This window comes from Drosophila takahashii, chromosome X (assembly GCF_030179915.1).
Source record: "Drosophila takahashii strain IR98-3 E-12201 chromosome X, DtakHiC1v2, whole genome shotgun sequence".
NCBI classification, from domain to species: Eukaryota; Metazoa; Arthropoda; class Insecta; order Diptera; family Drosophilidae; genus Drosophila; species Drosophila takahashii.
This window is the reverse complement of record NC_091683.1, coordinates 20,161,881-20,176,593: the sequence shown is the minus strand read 5'-3', so window position 1 is coordinate 20,176,593 and position 14,713 is coordinate 20,161,881. Positions and strand designations below refer to the sequence as shown.

Sequence of the window (14,713 nt, the reverse complement as noted above, 5' to 3'; positions counted from 1 at the left end):
CAAAAAATGTTTCAGAGAAAAATGATAGATTACAAAGAACTGCGTAATTTATGCCTAATAGATTTTTTCTGAAAAACTTATAGTTTTCGAAAAAAACGCACTTTATATTCTCTTTCATATGTTTTATACTTCAAAACGATACATTGAATAATAAGTCGATTAATCGAAACTATCGGACATAATTTTTTTCGAAAACCATTATATTTTAGAAACAATATACATATGTACATATAAGGTTTATCTGAATATAAAATAAAAATATACATATTTTTTCAAAGTAAAAAGTAAGCTTTATGAATATTGCCCTTAGGTATTTAACTTGCTCCAATTTCGAATGGATTTAGCTTTAATTTTTACAGTTAACGTTGCAATTTCATCATGTGTCGTCTTTTTTCATCTCCGACTGACGTCAGCGACGCCAGCAGCGCTGCTAGCGTCGCAGCTGTCGTTGGCAGAGGCGTTGTAACAGAGTTTTATTTTATGGGGGTTCGGGACAAAGGGGGGCATTAGTCACTTGTGACAGTCACAGACTAAATGGCACTTGTTGTTCGTTCGTAGCGAAAAAAAGTGGAAAATAGTGAGTGAGAGGGTCAAGGGGGCTCGAGGCCCCCCCCCCCTCTAACCCCCCTTCCGCTGACTAACACAAAAGTAAGGCGAAGCAAAAGGCTGATAAGCTAAAAAGTGAGTAATAATCACACAATCCAAAGTGACGAAGTGCAGGTGTCGGTAAAAATAGGTAAAATATATATGTTTCTATCACCTAGAGATAAGGGGTAGAAAAAAGGGGCCGCAAAGGAGGTACATCTTTCGTAAAATGGGACAAATAGGTGAAAAATTAGATCATGTTCATGGCAAAAATGCATTTTGAATTCAAAGGTCGTCCAATGACTCCAGTAAAATAAAAAATGTGAGGTGCTTAAAAGTATGCTGCGAAATATTTTACGAGTAATTTAAACATTAAACTTAAATTGGTCGCATCTATTCTACTTGCGTGGTTCCAAAATATAAGATATAAGTTCCAATTTTCATAGGAGTATTAAGAATGTATTTGTTTTTCACAATTTAGAAATTAAAAAAAAACACTAGGGAAAACCCGTACCGCAAAATTCCTTTCATGCAAATCTTCAAAGAAAATGCAAAATAGATATTTTTCCCACACTCTTGTTAAATATTAATCAACAAAAAAGCCAGCAGCAAAAACAGCGAATGGCCGAAAATTATAAATAATTATTTTTGTCACATTTTCAATGTCAACGTTTTCATACGTTTTTTTAAGCTCACAAATTGGCATTCTTTTCTTTCAGTTTTCCTCCCAAAAATTTGTTTTTGGCTATTGCACTCTGATTTTCATGTTGTTTTTTTGGTACTTGCGTCAAATCCAGAAAACTTTTCGTGGGTGGTTTTTTGTTATAAGACTTGAATTTGTCTTTCCTTTTTTCTGGAGTGAACCAACTTCTTGGGCTTCTTTTTTTCCTGTTTTCTATTTTAGTAACATGTTCTTTCTTGTTGTTTTAGTTGCTTATATTTTTGTTTTGCTTTGTGTTGTTGTTTTTTAACTTATATGAAAATATAAAGTGCGTGACTTTTGAAGTTTTTTACATTTATTTTTCTTTTATTTCCTCAAGCTATGTTCACTTTTTTTAGCTTTTTTGGTTGCTCTATTTTTAATCGCTTTAATTTTTTAGTAGGAAGTATATTTTATACATTTTGTTTTTATGAACATATAAACATAAAATTAAATTAATTACAGAAAAATTTTAAATTTTTTTGGTTTGTTAATAATTTAACTTATAATTTTTGGCAAACTTTTTACCCTCGTTTTTCATTATACAATTATTTCCACGAACTTGTTGTTGCTGTTTTTTGCCGTCCATTGTTCGCTGGCCGAAGAGAGGGCAAAAGAGAGTATATTTTTTCACACATTGCACATGTCTCCATGAGTGTGTGCGTGTGTGGCTGTTTCGTATCTGACATCAGCGACAACAATAACAAAGCAACGTGCGCCAGCAAAGCAAAAACAAAATCGAAAAAGAAAAGACAGAAACGCCAGAAACGAAGACAACAACAAAAGCCAAACCAGTAAACACGTCAACCAAGTCATTGAACACAAAAAAAACACGCGAAGTAAAGAGCGGACGGCGAGAGAGCGAAAGAGCGAACGACAGGGTAAAATAATTACAGTGCGAAAGAGATGGGGAGAGGCCGGAAAATTGAGAGCAACAGAGACAGAGAGAGTCGTTTGCGTGGCAGCTTTTTGGTTTTGGCAAAAGAAAAGGCAAACAAACTGACTCTGACACGTGAGCTTACCAAAGAGAGGGCGAAGAGAGAAATGTGAAGAGCGAGTGGTTCAAAAGAGCGCCGAAAGAGAAAGTCTAGGAAATACAAAATATATATTTTATTTTAAACAATTTTATTTATCTCAAACCAAAAAGTAAAGAAAATGTTATAAACTAATTTAAAAAAGCTAATATAATAAATATATATATAATTAATAAATAAATATAAAATATGGTTACAACTAACAGCAATAGACAAATGCACAAAGGGGAAACCTCTGTTGGAAAATTAAAAGCAAAAATATTTTCAAATTAGAATTAAATTCAAAATTACAGAAATGCATATAAAATAATAAACATGAGAAAATCAGTCGTTTCTCTTGAGAGAGAGCCACATCTGCATTTTGCATTTGCAATGACAACACCCCAAAATGCACACACGCCAACACAAACGCAAACAGAAAATACAAATACAAACGCTCTCCCGCTCTCCAGCTCTCTTTTGTTTTTGTGTCGCGTGATTGAGGCGAAGCCGAAATAGCGGTAAAGACAACACAGCGATAACACAAACACACTCCCCCGCTCTCTCTGAGCCACCCACTCGTTGCTCGCTCTCTCTCTCTCTCTTAGCCTCTGCAAGCTAATATGGCCATCTCACTCGCACTAGCTGCTATCGCCTGCCGCTTATTATTGTAGGTCATAAATGCATGCACATGACTGCACTTGGTGCGAGCGAGAGGGGCCGAGAGCGAGGGGGCGGAAGAGAGGCTGTGCCTATGTGCACAAGTGTGTGTTTTTTGGGCTACGTGTACAATTTGAATGCGCTACTTTGCTTATTATGAGCTCTCAAAACCCGCAGATGATTCATGCAGAGACAAAATTAAGTTATTCCAGATAAAATGTTATGGTGCTGTGGGAATTCTCGATACCATTTTGGAAAATAATAGGGGTAGGCTTATCTGCGAAAAAAGAAACTCAAAAAGAGTTCGTATCTGAAAACATTTTAGAAATGTTAAGATAAAAGAAATTGGATTTAGAAAGTATGGGTTTAAAATATTTCAAAATTGCTTTAAGAACCTATTTTAAGTTGTAGAGAATCCTGGAGTTCTTCAAAGTCCGTTTCAATCTGCTCTGCTTCTGCTTCTTCCCTTATCCCTGTTGCTTCCTCTTCTTCAACCGCTGTCATAATCAAAGCGAACGCTCTGTAATTAACATTGTCTGCGTGTGGGGAGCGAAGAAAAGGGGGTTGTAGGGTCGGAAAAGAGGGGGTGGAAGAGAGTGGGTGTCAGTGAGCGCTCAGCAGAGAGAGATTGACATTTGTTTTGCTTTTGTGGCTTTCGTAAAACGTTTGTTTTTGCTTTTTGTGGCAAATGCAAGCTTTTTCCTCTCTTCCATTTCCTCTCTTTTCATTTGTAGTGTTTTTAACACTCATATTAATGCTTAAAAAAAATCGAATATATGCTTTTAAAAGAAAATTTCCGATTATAAATTTGTAGGTTGTTAAAAAACAGAGATCTTGAAAAATAACAATAATAAAGCATCTGAAAACCATTTGTTTTATATAAAATATTTGGAACCATAAATTAAGTAATAAATTATTATAAATTTGTAATAATCAAAAAACATAAAAAGAGCAAAATTAAAAATCAAGGGGCTGGGGTGTCAACGTGACGTATGCGCAATGTGTAATGCAGTGGGAGAAAAAAGATGGATAATATGGGGTGAAGTGGCGTTAAGGCAGACAAGAAAATAGAGAAAAAGAGCGGAAAACAGAGACTGCATTTTGTTTTTTCTTTTCATGCGTCTCAGTTAATTAATTTTCATTTTACGCCTGATCATTGCCAATGTCTGCCTTTATCTCCCCTTTAATTATTTCCTCTTCTCTTAAAATATTTTTCCCTATTCGTACTATTTTTTGTAGGATTTTAAAGTTTTTCTAAGAAATATTCTTGTAATTTCAAAAACTCCGTATTTGCCCCCATTTTTCTTTCTTTTTTTATTTCATATTTACTATTTTTTATTTATTATATTAATTTAAAATAACATTTTGACTTTCAGCATTCCTACTATTTTTTATAAAAACTCTGAAACTCTCTTTTTAGAGAGAATTTCAGTTTCCATTCTACCAAATAAAGAAATGGATTTCCTGTGTCGTTGAAACAAAAGAGATAAACCCAAATCGAAAATCAAGAAATTGCAGCAAAGAAGGTTAAAGAAGAAAATTGATAAGAGCGGGCCGCAAATTGAGGTAGCACATTAATGTTTCTCAAACATTTCGATAATTGTCGAAACTAAAAGGAATTAAAAGGACTGATAGGCGTTTTGTGTGGGTAGCGATAGAAGAACAATTTTTAAGACTTGATAAGGTTATGTGTACATGTATTTGTGTGTAAGTATGTGTACAATGCATTCATTCATACACACAAAGGCGCATTTTCAAGGTTACAGTTTTCCACCTCAATCTACTTTCAACTTTCGAAATATTTTAGTTTGGTAGTGTTAATGGTAGATTAACTTAATTAAAGGTGATCTTTATTATTTGAAATAAATAGAAATTCTTTATCATCGAGCACCTTGTGAAAAAATTTAAATTACATTTTGCAAACACTTTTCAACTTGTTCTTCTTGCGCCAAATAAACAAGAAGAGCAGGAAAATAAAGAAGCGCCAGCGAAGAAATAAGAAAATGAACTCGGTAAAGTGGCAAACTGGTTGAACGTGCCAAATTCCAATTAGTTGGGCACTTTAGTGGCTCCCCACTGTCCTTACCCCTCGATAAGGCCCATCCTCTATCCCCCTAACTCCCCCATTCAACCCCCAGTTGCAACCAAGTATTTATAAAAACTGTGGCCCAAAGACAAACTGCCTGAAAGCCAAGTTTACTGTAAACTTTTTGCAGCTTTGCTCTGTTTTGGCCTGGCTTGTAATGCTACCCTGGCTTTTTGGGGCATATGGACGCTTTTCTGAAAAATAGTTTTTATATTTATGATTGGATCAGTACTTAAATAAAATTGTGATATTAATTTTTTGTCTCTTTTTTTTTTTTTTGATAAGTTAACCTTTTCTTTATTTGAAGATTAATTATTTTTTTATATTTTGTGAAGTCCACATACATATGTATAATAATATGTACTTATATAATATTAATATACGACTTCGTTTTCTTAAATGTATATTTATTATCACAAAATTAAGTGAATAAGAAAGTTTTCGATACAATTTTTTAAATTAAGGGGTAGCTTTACTTTGTTGGTGCAATATCATCTTTACACTATGTATTTTTTGTATATCTTGTTCTTCTTCAGCTCCTGTTTTTCGGTTTTTTATTTCTTTTCCCTTTTGGCCCTGAAAGTCTGAAAGGGAAAAAAAGTGAAAAAAAACCAAGAAAATGGGGGACACATTTTCAAAGGTACAAGGAAGAGGGGAACTCTTCCTTTTCCCCTTTAATCCCTACCCCTTTCTTGTTTCGGCTGTCTTATCACCAAGAACAACAACATCAGCATTTGCTGATTATGCTTCCGTCTTAAACAAAATAAAAAAAAGTGCTAAAAAAATTGTTTTTTAAATAAAATAAAATGAAATAAAATCACGAGGAAGACGAGGCTAAAGATGCAGACGACGATAAAGGAGAAGCTGAAGTAGAAGGAAAAAAATACGCCCTCATTCAGCTCCCAATCCAATCCCCAATCCCAAGCTCTCTCTCACTTACTCTCATGCATTCCCTTTATCTTTATCTCTCTTTTCGCCTGATAAGTGTTTGCATTTTGTTTTTTGTCTTTGCTTTTGTTTTGTTTGTGTGTATTTGCATTCTGGCATCGGTGTGTGTGTGTGTGTGTGTGGATCAGCTGAAGCTAAAACACAGTGCATTCTGATTGGAAAAACCCAAAGTGGACTTTACAAATACCTTTTATAATTTCGCTTTTTTTATTTTTAAGCCTATTCTTAAATCTATTAGTTTTTCTAAAAGTACTTTTTAAATATCCTTTGTTATACGTATTCCAATTAATTAATTCCCATTCAGTATCTAATAAACTTCTGTGGAATTTAAACAAAGATCTTCATCATCATAGAAAAAATATATTTTAAGATCTATAAATCTAAGTATCCTTATCTAAATCAAGTATATCAATTAACGATTTTTAAATCGAAAAAAACCATCCATCCATTTATCTTTTCAACTATGTGTAACCAACTTGTTGGCTTATATTTCTGTTGCATTTATCATATAACCAATAGACTTTGGGTTTACGCTGCCATATCATGTGCCTGTAAAGAAGAAGAAGCAGCCGAGACAGCATTTTGAAAGTGAAAAGTTCAAAATAGCACAAAGTGCAACCCCCTCATCCTCAATTAACCCTCTTTTGCACCCCCTCTTGAAGGTTTTGCCACTTTGGAAATTTGTTTGCTGCTAATTAGAGTGCGGCACTCTGATTACACACACACACACACACATGCTTACCTTGTAGGGAAAATGGGAAAAAAATACGAAGATACTTTGTTGATAAAAACAAAACAACAAGAACAACTTAAAGAGAGGGAAAAGTGTTTGCTCACGTCATGCTAAAAAAAACATGTATACAAAAAAAAACAGGGCAAAACAACAAAAGGGGGTTAAGCCCTGGGAGGAGAAAGGGATCCGTATAAGAACGCACACACAGAAAAGAAATATGTTAATGATATTGCATTTGGAAAAAATAACTTAGAAATATCTTATTCTTATTGATAAATTAAATTTTTAATTGCAAGCTTTAAGTAAATAAGTATAAATATTTGGTAATATATAGATATACTTAATAAAAATTTAAATACCATATTTATTTTAATTCATAAAATTTTAACAAAAAGCATTCCCAATGATATGAAACTAACTAAATGTATGTATTATGATTAGACATCGGATTTTAGGTGAAATCGTTTTTTTTAAATACAAGTTAAAGCCACATTTAATTGGTTAAAAATTTTATTTATAAAGTTATACATAGATTTAAGCAAAATTTATTTGAGGTTTTTGTTACAAAATTTTAACCAATCAAATGTGTCTGTAAATCATATTTAAAAAAAACGATTTCACCTAAAATCCGATGTCTAATTATGATACTATATGTTTGTATGCCCAAGAAAAATCTTTAAAAACCCAATACCTTACCATCAAATGTGGTTGCATTTTTTGCCAATGTGACAGCCTCATCAGAACCCAGCGTCATCGACATCAGACGTCGGTTCACTTGGCTAACCAAAAAGTGGGCGCTGCATTTTACACTTGAACGCTTTTGTCATTCGGGTCGGGTTAGAGTGCAAAAGGGGGAAAGGAGTGGACCGTGCACATAGGTCGGGAAATAAGGGGGAAATTGAAAGGTTGTATTAAAAAAAAAGAGGAGGTTTCCTTCCTTTTTTTTCTATTTTGCTATATATGTGCAAACACTCAGTTTGATTGATTTATGCATGCAAACTACGAGAAAAATAGCAACAGCAGCAGAACCAGAATAAGAGGTTTCAAGAAGACAGAAAAAAAAGAGGAGAAGAGCAGCATGAAAACTGTATCAGCTCAGCTCTATATATTTTTCTCTTGCAACTTTTGCTATTTTTACCCGGAATTTAATTAAGTTAAGACTGCGCATCTCATCTTTCCACCTTGCCTCGTTTTTCCGTACCAAGCCCCCTATTATTTATATTATAATTATCGATAAGCAGAACTTGATATCGCAAGCAGAGCAAGGAATTGCGATTAATTACTGATTTTTAGCTTGCAATTAAATTGATGAGATTCTTAAAGATTTGGGTGACTAGAATATAGAGAAATTGGATCTAAAAAATATAATTGGATATCGGTGAAATTGTTGATCGATAGACGTTTGTGGATCAGAGGTGGTTTTATAATTATCGTGATAAGTAAATTACAATCAAAATTGCAATGACGTGGAAAACCGAAAAATGAAAATGAAATCGGCTTGCATTTTCCCTCCTCCTTCCACCCGATTCTCTATTCCTCTATTTCTGTCTCTGGCTCTTCTCCATTTTCTATCTCTCGTTCGCTTTTCAGCGCGTGCTGATTGCATTTATGTCAACGTTCGTTTTCAATGTTAAAAGTCGTACTCAAATTAAAGGGGGGTGGCATTGTACATGCATGGGCGTCGCAAAAAAAAATGAAGGAAAAGAGGGGTTGGCGAGGGAGGGGGAGGGTGCTGATGAATTAAGGGGATTTAAATGCATAAAACGAAACGAAAATCATGCATGAAAAGTGGCATAAAAGTTGCATTTTGTTGCCTCCCGATTCTCCGTTTCTCACTATTGCTCTCTGATTCTCTGTGTTTCTCTCTCTTCCATCTTCATATGCAACAATCATGTCCAAACACGCACACAGCCACAATCGGATTGCATTCGCCTATGTGCATGTGCACAGTGTAAATGGTAAGGGCAACAACAACAAAGTAGCAAGTACAATGGATCAAACAAAATAATAATTTTTTAATTTACAATATTCAAGTTTAAAATATTAGTAGAAATATATACATACAATACTAATCAAAACCGAATGTATATTTTCTTTAAAAATTACTCTCCAATTTCGCTTTTTGATTTTAGATTTCTTTGTCAAAGCGTATTTACTGTACAGTGAACCCCCCAAAAAAAGTTTGCGAACTTTATATATTACATTATTTTTTTATTTTTTCTAACTGCGCCCACTGTGCCGTAGGCCCGCATAGTACCGAAAACAACAACACGTGAGCAACAACAATCAGACATTGATGATGGGGCAAGCCCATATAATCAAAGTCGGGAGAGTCAGAGTCAGGGCTTAGTGGCTGGGCAATCAGTCAGTCAGTCCGTCAATCAAGCGGCTATATATAGTCTCAAAAACTGCATTCACACACACACTGCATACACATACATATGGCACTAGAGCCGAGCGAGATGAAGCTATTTTGATGGGGGAAAGAGATGGCGAATAAGTTGACCTGTCAAGTTCATGCGATATTCATTCCATTCAATTGAAGTCGCATTGTACGAACAATTTCAAGCTTTTTGCTTCAGAATAATCCGTGGAAAAAATGACACTACATAAATTAATAAATGGTACCCTTGTTAGCTTAGTTTTGCACACAATTAATTGATGTTTTCATAGTTTAAAAATAATTATTTAACGATTAAAGGGAAATTCTATTCAATATTATTGTTTCTGATTTTGTTTCATAAAATGGCAAATCTTTAATACTTAATATTAGCATTTAATATTATTATAATAAAATGATATAATTTATACCTTTTTGGCCTTCATAGTTACCTGTAATATGTTATTTTTCATTTATATTGACCCTGTTTCATTATATGTATGAGTTATATATCATGATATCTTATCTTATTTGTAGTATCTTTAAGATTACATCGAGCAATCTGTCAGAAATTTCGCTTCTCTCTTGATTGATGGCTGTGATTACGATTCTCTCACTTCTGATTGATGTTTAACCCTTTGACGCCCCACTCCCTTCTTTTGTCCTTTTCCAAACTTTTTTTCGGCCAGGATTTGCAGGGTTTCAGCCTTTATTTTTTTGGGGGAATATCTTTGTTGGCTTCTTCAATTTAAATTTCATTTCCCGTTTTAACTTTTTTTTGTGGCCTGTGGAATGGAGGGTTTAAGTCTTGAAACCAGCTGTCTCCTTCAGGGGTTATCAAGAGTGTTTGGTTACTCCTGTTCTTTGTGTTTGTTTACACTTGTGAATATTTCATGTGCACTTACTCATCCTCCGTCTCTTTCCCCCATTACAGCTGTCGGAAGAGGAAGAAGCAGAAGAAGAGCAAGCAGAAGAACAACCAATTTGAAGACGACTCTTCTCGCCAGTCCGCTGTATTTTCGCTTTTCGCCATTCCGGCTTAAGTTTTATTTGGGTAAGTTGATTTTTCCAGATACTCTTTGTGATTTTCAAAATATTTTAACAACGCTATGATGCACTTGAAAATATTTAAGAAACTCGATATAAGAGTTAGAAACAAAAGAACCTTATAATCAGATAATACTTAACCGATAACTATATAAATATATAATACATTTTTCAGGGAACTTACATCTTGATAGAGAAGTCTTCAACTTTTAAGTGTTATTTTTTAAGAATCTTATGGTAGTTTCTTAATTTCTATAACAATTAGTTGAAAATTCCCAATCCTTCGATTTATTTTCTTCTACCTACATAAATGGATACAAAATTGTTTCATATTTCGTTTTTCTCGATTCTTCGTTTTGAAGGGTATTTCGTAATACCCTTAATAATAACGGGCCTTCCGCCCGTTTATTATTTACTCTTGTTTTTTGTTTATTAATTGAAATTCTCTGGAATGCCAGAAGTCGAAACACTTGCATCGTAACCTGGCACTTGTTTCGCCTGCATTTGTTGGGTTTTACACACACATCTGTACACATGGGGTCTACTAAATGAAAGGGCGAAAAAAAGAGAGAGGAAGGGTTGCATTACTCATACGCCACGTTATGCAGCCGCTCACTTTATTTACTTTGTTTTTTAGTCCAACGCTTTTTGGCACGCATTTTTTGTGTGATTTGTTGCCAACTGTTTTTGTGCGCTCTTTTCTTTTTCGGTTTTTTGTACTTTTTTTTTTTGAGTCAGTCAGTTGTTATGTGGGCTTATATGAAGGGATTGACGGCTGAAAGGGGGATTGACGTGAATGCGGGGATCGAAATACTACATTTGAGTTGCGCTGGCACTTTGACTAATAATCAAAAAAATATCCAAACATTGTAGAAATTTCAATTACGTGTAATGGAAAATTGAATTACCTTAAAAGGGAGTTATTTCGATGGCCAATCGATGGAAATGTTATTTTGGAATACCTAAAATTGGCTAAATGTGTTCTAGGTCATTTCATTTTGAGGAGGTATCTTATGTTTATTTATGGTAAATACTGTTCTATTTATAAACCGGTTAGTGATTACAAAAATTAATAATTTGCCAAATGGAGGAATAATTATAACAATTACAAATCAGTTATTAAACGGGATTATATATTATAGGTATCAAAGTGGTAGATTTAAAATAATAGTAGAAATTTTTTTTTGATTTTAGTTAATTTTTCGTAATAAAGTAGTGCATTAGGGAATTATTTTATGATCTGATATGATATAAAAAAGTTCTGGAATCGTTTATGAAACAGTCATAACTTGGTTTTGTGTAGTTCTACCGTTTTCAAAAGCCTCGCTTTAATATCGCCATGAGTACCTTGTTATCCCCAGATGAGCTCATCTCCAGTTGCAATGTCCCTAATTGCCTTTTGACCACATTTGAGCTTTCACCCGCAAACACGTGTGGTTTTAGCTGCAAGTTGCAGCATCTTGTGGCCTGGCCCTCTCCTTAACCTTATCCCTTAGCCCGAATCCAACTAATTAGCCCTTGGCCCAGGCGGCAAATGCAAATAGATGGCTTTCATAATGCGCTTTCTAATTGCGATGACATAGAAGGGTTGTGAGGGGAGGGGGGTTTATAAAGTTGTGCTGTAACTCGTGTACAGTGGTGTTCGACATATTAGAACTGAGTTAATAGCTCTAAAGTTGATTTATTTGAAATTTTAACATGAATTCAAAACTGAATTTTTTAATTTATAATTTATTTTATAAATAAAAATAAAAGAAAACTTTTTTTAATAAACTTGTATTTATTTGAAAATAACTAATGGTTAAATTTAACTCGTTGCTTATTTGATAATAAACTTAGGTAGTTACTTAAGTTAAGTACTGTTAATTTGAGCACAGCTGTAAAAGGGTTAAGAGGGGTGGTGGGAGGGAAAGTCATGTAAGTCATAAGCGAAAAGGATGCCCAGGACAGTACAGCTTTCTCTTTCTCCCACCCTTTCTCTCTCTGTCCCGCTCTCTGTGCCAACATGCTGCGGCAACAAATTGTTGCTCTGTTATTGTTGTTTTCGTTACATTACTTTGGTTCTCCTGTTTTCATTCACTTGTTTGCTCGCCTTCTGTTTCTCTCCTTTGAGCCCGGTTTTTCTCTGCGCTTTGCGCTCCCTTTCGCACTCTCTCTCTTGGCCACGTCGCTCTCTCTTCGCTTGCTGCGCCGTTGCTTTTGACCATTTGTCTTCCGGTTTTTTCCACTTGCAGCTTGTTTTGCTCTCCCTCTTCCTCTTTTCCTGATACCCTTTCATCTAATTTGCAAAGAACTCAATTTTATAAATAATCGTATTATCATATGTAGTTTTTAAGTAACTTTGATTTAAGTTCATTTTTAATAAAACCTTAAATTGTATACTTTCAAAAAATGTTAAAGTAATTGTTTAAATAATTTGAGAAATGTTTTAAGGACTGGATATTATGGTCGTTAGTTATAAATAAAGACGTAGAAAAGGTATTATGTTCCAAATAGAAATATAAAAGTGAAATAACAATAATAAATAATATTCCTATTGGCGTATTCAGAAATGTTTTGGTTTTACTTCAGAAATTGGTTGATGCGTCTGAAAAATCTTTAATGTGATACTACCCCAAATTTCTTAATTTACTAAGAGAGTCTATCATTGTTTTTTAATGATTGTCTTAATGTATTATTTATTTGCCGTTACTCAGCTTCTTCCCCATCTTCTCCAGCACACGCACACATATTGTACTAACATAATAACATCCTGGCATTGGCATCGCACCTGCGCCTTATTTTTTTGCGTCGCATTTTCCTTTCGCTTGGCACTTACTCTCTTTCGTCATCCTGTTTGCGGTGCGTGGTGGTCGTGTTCCTGTTCCTCTCGTGCTCTCTCCTCGGCCTTTGCTCCGACTTCGCTCACCCGGTTTTCTGCAAGCTCTCTCTTTTCAGCTCCTTCCCCTCCCCCTTCTCCATTTGTCACATCGCCCACGCTGTTTTCCCTCTGCTCTGCTTCTTCTTTATGCTCGTATGTTTGTGTGTGTATCGAACTCCAATTAGAGTTTGTCTCGCCTTCCTCGCCTCCCCCCGCACCCCCTGCATTTCCTCTTTGGACTTGATTTCCGTTTTGCGCCGTCATGCACTTTGAACTCTTTCCCTTTTTGCCCTGCCAACTGCCCCCTTCTTCTCCTTCGGCCCTCCTTGGCACATCCTTCATTGCTCCTTCCTTTTCGTCAGCGTCTTTGTAGCTCGAAAATAAAACAAGAAACACCAGGAGGACGAAACAAGGGGCGAAGAATTGTGGAGGGTGAGAAGAATTCAAAGGGGATGAGAAGAATTCCAGAAGAAGTGCGAGAGAAGAAGAATCGGAGTGAGGGTAAACAAGTTTAGGACCTTTTCTTGTCCTAGTCCAAGTAAATCGAGTTGAAGTTAATCGCAATCAGTAGGAAAAGAGCACGAAGAGTGTCTTCAGATTCAGAGCTTCTTGTTCTCTTTCAGATTCTTCCCATCCTTTATTTCTTCGCATCCATTCATTTCTTCCTGTGGAGTAGTTCTTAAAAAAAATTTTTTTCAAATGATAATACATTAAGCTGAAGTCTTCAAATATCAGTGATCTCTAAAATATCCTCTTCAAGGACAAACCAATTGCCCAGAACTGTTATTGAAATCTCGTGCAATTTAGATTAAAATTCGTAACACAATTTGTAAGTGGATTAACAATATAATATAAAAGTAATAACAAAAAAAATACATAAGGTGATCAGTACATTATCCTTGTCAATCAGCTAGGTTCTCCGTTCCAGTTTCGGAATTAAATAGAGGTTAAAGTGTTACATTGAAGCCACTATTTGAAAAGTAGAATTGAGAACCTGTCTTGTTTTGGTGGTTCAGCGATGACAAATGCAGTATTCTATCCTTAAATCATCCATTGGGGTTCTCCGCAGACGCATTCCCTGATCTTGCGATCAAGATTCTTGATGTCCTTCAACAAGTCCTGGCACAAATTGTCGTGGGATGGGCATCCCTTGCAAATTTCACCACCGGGTCCACATGGCTTGCAACCACAGCCAGGCTTAGTGGTGGGTTTTGGAGTGGTAGGCCTTGACGTGGTGGGTTTCTGGGTGGGTCTCTGAGTAGTAGGATTCTGGGTGGGTCTCTGAGTAGTAGGTTTCTGGGTGGGTCTCTGAGTAGTAGGTTTCTGTGTGGGTCTCTGAGTAGTAGGTTTCTGAGTGGGTCTGTGAGTAGTAGGTTTCTGGGTGGGTCTCTTAGTGGTTTTATCCGTGGTGGGTTTCTTCGTGGTGGGTCTTGCAGTTGTGGGCCTTGCAGTGGTGCGCCTAGTGGTAACGGGCTTTTTAGTGGTGACAGGCTTTTTAGTGGTGACAGGCTTTTTGGTGGTAACGGGCTTTTTAGTTGTAACAGGCTTGCGGGTTGTGGGTGCACCACCACCACCACAGGGCGGTGCAGTCGTGGCAGGCTTTTTAGTAGTGATAGGCTTTTTAGTGGTGACAGGCTTTTTAGTGGTGACAGGCTTTTTGGTGGTAACGGGCTTTTTAGTTGTAACAGGCTTGCGGGTTGT

The 14,713-nt window shown here is 35.6% G+C and overlaps 1 protein-coding gene across 2 annotated transcripts in view; it reads left to right on the top strand.

Annotated features, from left to right (window-relative positions):
- Mnt overlaps positions 1-14,713 on the top strand; it is a 42,644-nt gene that overhangs the window by 4,598 nt on the left and 23,333 nt on the right. For both annotated transcript variants that reach the window (XM_070218642.1, XM_070218643.1), the window contains exon 2: positions 10,040-10,159. The gene's annotated coding sequence lies outside the window, so the exon portion shown is untranslated. The remainder of the gene's footprint in view (positions 1-10,039; positions 10,160-14,713) is intronic.